This window comes from Phascolarctos cinereus, unplaced genomic scaffold, assembly GCF_003287225.1.
Source record: "Phascolarctos cinereus isolate Bilbo 61053 unplaced genomic scaffold, phaCin_HiC Scaffold_5;HRSCAF=322, whole genome shotgun sequence".
NCBI lineage: Eukaryota > Metazoa > Chordata > Mammalia > Diprotodontia > Phascolarctidae > Phascolarctos > Phascolarctos cinereus.
In genome coordinates this window covers 245,876,169-245,880,591 of record NW_027555958.1, presented here as the reverse complement: position 1 = coordinate 245,880,591, position 4,423 = coordinate 245,876,169, and the positions used below count along the sequence as shown (strand labels likewise).

The 4,423-nt window shown below is 41.6% G+C and overlaps 1 pseudogene; it reads left to right on the top strand.

Annotated features, from left to right (window-relative positions):
* The first annotated feature begins 227 nt into the window (after positions 1-227).
* On the top strand, positions 228-4,065 carry LOC144457671 (DLA class II histocompatibility antigen, DR-1 beta chain-like; annotated as a pseudogene).
* The last annotated feature ends 358 nt before the right edge of the window (positions 4,066-4,423 follow it).

The following is a 4,423-nucleotide window of genomic DNA, read 5'->3' as shown; positions in this document are numbered from 1 at the left end:
AGGCAGTATTTGAAGCCGTATCTCCCTCACTCCACATCCAGCAAAGCTGTCCACTGTGACACCTAGCTGCTTGACCCCTTCTTATCAGTGATCAAGAAGAAAGATGACCTTGTTGTTTCATTGGGGATGGGCTGGAATGATGTTGAACTATGAATCTCATAGACTGTTTTGGAAAGAGCTTGTGAAGACAACTGTGTACATTGAGCTCTCTCCCTGCAGAGGGTTTCATGCTCCAGATCCAGGGTTTGTGTTACTTCACCAATGGGACAGTTCAGGTATGCCATGTGACCAGATTCCTCTGTGACCTAGAGGAGATTCTCCACTTCAACAGTGATGTGGGGGAATTTTTAGGGGTGAGGGAGCTGGGTCAGTCAATCATCAAAGACTGGAATAAGCAAAAGAATCTCCTGGAGCAGTACCCAGGCTATGTGGACCCTGTGCAGACACAACTATAGGTTGATTAAGCCCTTTACAATTCATCAAAGAGGGAAGTGGGCACCTCACTTGATATCACGTTGACTCAAAAGCCAGCGTTCTGTCACTACACCATACTGCCTCTGCACATATAATAAAAATCTATCCATAGAACCTAAGATGTTCTTCTCAGGTGTGTAACCCCAGAAAGCTGGTCTACTGTTGAGGCACCCTTTGCATCCAAATGCCTAAGAAGCCATGACTCATGACTACCCACCAGTGTATCTATATTTACCTGCCCTCCAGAGAACACATCAGGTCAGACAAGAAACACTTAGTCAATAGCATAACAATAAAACATCAAGAAAAGGCTATGTGCTCTCTGCACCAAGAAAATATGAGGTAAATACTCCTACAAATTTTCTCTGTTTTAAATGACTGGAGCTATAACAATCATCTCTATCCCAATAATCTCTCTAAGTGGCATGCCAATGAAATTGAACAATAATTAAATTTATGTGAGAAGGCAAGATCATCAGCATGACTCTGGAAGAGAGAATGAGGTTGAAGACTTTGTGCAACTTGACTTCACTTCAATGCAATTCATGCTCAAGTCAAGACGTTACCTGTAATAAAATTGGTCCTCTTCAAAAAGGAAGGATGAACAACAGCAATGTAACCTATGAATGTAAGCACGACCTGGGTAGATAGTTGAGAAGGGCGTGTTACACTATAATCCTATAAATAACGATAAAGAAAAGAAAGCAAAGGCTTTTGATATCAGAGGAGCCTCCTGTTACAAGTGGAAAGAGTACCTGATAGCATCAGGAGACCTGAGTCATACATCCAGTTCTGCTGCTTAGTAGCATTGGGACTGTGGACAAGTCAAAGCATGAGAGAATCATAGATTTAGAGTTGGAAGCAACTTTGGGAGTCATGTAGTCTGACCCCTCACTTTACAGAAAAGGAAACTGAGACCCAGATAAGTAAGATTATTGCTCCAGGTCATAAAGGTAGCAAGTAGCAGACATAGGACTTGAACCCCGGTCTCCTAATTCCAAATGCAGTGTTTTTTCCTCTCACTATGCAATAAATTGTTCCCTCTGACCCTTCAGGACATAAGCTCCTTTAGGGCAGAAACTCTTTTGGTTTTGTCTCTGTGATTTCATCATGTACCACAGTTATCTGCTTAAGACTAGGTGCTCAGTGAATGCTTGTTGTTTGACTGATATGTGCCACTCCTGGGCAAGTGGAAGGATAATTCCTAGCATAATAAAAAGACATCTTTTGAATATAAATATAGTAGAAAAATAATTGTCATAGATAAATTATAAGTTGTAATGGAAATGTAAAAGAAAAGAGTTAGCAGGGAAAATCCTCTCCTGAGGCCAAAGGAAAGTTATGATGCCCTCCCAACTTTTCAGTTACATGATCTTGACAAATCTTTGAGGGTTTCTACAGTAACCTAGCCCATCACAGACAACAAAGAAGAAGAATTTGTTGTATTTTACCATTAAAACTCCTTTCTTCATAGTAATGTATTGGACTGCCTCCTTGAACTCCATGGTGTTATGGAACACAGTTTGAAGAAAACTGCTCTCCTCTTGTGAATGTCACAGCCAATGTTATGGGATGTAACTATGATAGAAAGAAGAATATTGCCACAATAAACTGGACAAATACAACTGAAGCCTGAATTCAGGGCATTGACTAAAGGCTTTAAGCCTGGGTTGCCTAATGTTCTTTATTTCATTTATCTCATAAATATTTATGAGAAGAAAAAAAATATAACTGGGATATATAAGAAAAAAAGACTTGTTTCACTGTCCTATATTTACTGTTTTTCTATGTTCATTTCTTCCTCAAGTTAAGCCCAAAGTGTCCATCTCTCCTACAAAATCACAGTCCTTATAACATCACAACCTGTTTATTTGCTCAATGACAGGTTTCTATCCTGGCAAGATTAAAGTCAGGTGGTTCTGGAATGAGCAAGAGGAAACAGATGGGCTTATGTCCTCAGATCTCATATGGAATGGCAACTGGACATGCCAGATTCTGGTGATGCTGCAAATAATCCCCCAGCAGAGAGACTTCTGCCCCTGTTAAGTGAAACATGCAAGCCTTCTAAGTCCCATCATAGTGGAGGGGAATGAGAGGCATCCTCTTGTCATGTCTTCACCTCTCCTTCCCCCTAGTCACACAGCAGGAAGGCCTCAGCCTCTGGGAATGCCTCAGTGTGTCAACTATCTCCTCATTCCCTAAGGCCATATACACCTTCTCACTTCATGACATTGTTGAGGTGAGTGAGAACCACAGAGAACTGAAGTTCTTGAGATATTCCTATCCTAGAGCAGGGAAGATCTGGCAAATCCAATCTCTAAGTACCCTTTATGAGGACCTAGGAACCTTCTTGGCTGGCCTCTAGTCTAGGGCTAGATTACAACCTGGGCCTATTAGTTTCACCTTTAGGAGTAATCCTTATGGGTTTTCAAAAGTGATCTATGAAGTAATAAGACAGAAGTGAGCCAGAAGAACATTCATCTTTTGATCTCAGGTTCTGAGGAGTCATTTCTATGTTAACCTCTACCTCAGAAAGTCAGCTCCTTCTTAGTTCCTCATGTTTTACATTTCAGTATGCTTGGGCTGGTTATAGAACTCAGGGAGGGGAAAAATACTAATTCTTTGCACTTGTTTTCCCAGTGCTCAGTGTGAATCTGCCCAGAGTAACAGGCTTTGTGGAGTTGGAGGTTTCACCCTGGAGCTGTTCTTCCTTGGGCTGGGGCTCATTGCCCATCTCAGGAGTCAGAAAGGTAATTATCCTCTGGGGAGGTGGTTGAGGTTCTCCAAGACCTTTATTGATTCAGGAGATGTATTTGGGCACTGAGCCTTAACGCTGACCTCACTGAGAGAACATAACTAAAACAGTCAAACCTCAGGACACAGGGGAAATCAGTGTTTTGTCAGTCTCAATATAGAGACAGTCCTGGAGGTAGAGGGGAGATCTTTTGCTGGAACCTTAGGCAGATATTGATATTTATAATCTCCCTGTCTTCCAGCTGATACCGTTCCTTAGTAGGAACCTCAGTTTTTATTTGTTTCTCTTCCTTTCTGAGGCAGCTGCTAACTCAGTAGATAAAGCACTGGACCTACAGTCAGGAAGTTCAAATCCAGCCTCAGATACTTCCTAGGTGCATGACCTTGGGCAAGTCACTTAATATTCCATTGCCTGACCAAAGGATCCACTGGATCCATTGGAGAAGGTAATGGCCTATTACTCCAGTATCTTAGCCAAGAAAATCTCATGGACAGCTACGGTCTATGGGAGCATGAAAAGTTAGATACAACTAAATGATTGAACAGCAACTTCTCTTTCTGGAATATAGTTATTGACTTCAATGGTCATTTTATTGAGGAAAGCCAAGACTGAACGGTATCCAAGGATAGGGGAGGTGATCCAGCTGTCCAAGGTAGCAGGTCTTCTTTCTTTCTTATAAAGTGAAAGAAAGCAGCTGAGGCTACTTATTTTTTTTTCTTTCTTGCTTTCTGTCTTTCCCAGGTCATCCTGGGGCCTACCTGTCTGGTATTATTTCTGGACTCATTGCCAGAAGAAATGTGAGTTTTCTAGCCCTGAGTGTAAGGAGTGTTCAATAGGATGGAGAAAGCAGTTGGGAAAGTTCTATGAGAAATTTTTACTAGGACTTCTTAGGTCAGATAGTTCTGCTGTCCTAATATTTTCCTCTTTGAAGTAACTAATGCCTTGGCCTTCTGGACATTAAGGATATTTTGCCTCCTTGTTACAGGAAGATCCAGGAGCTGTTCCCCAGGAAGTTTGTCCTTTCTCTTTGGAACCTTTCTCTTTCATCTTCCATTTCTTCTTATGTACTGGCTCCTTCTCTGCTACTTACAAATATACTTCCCCTCCGTTCCACTATTCCTTTAAATAACCCCAAATGTTACCTGTCTCTGGAGCCCCTATCTCCCTCTTCCCTTTGGAGCCAAACTTCTTAAA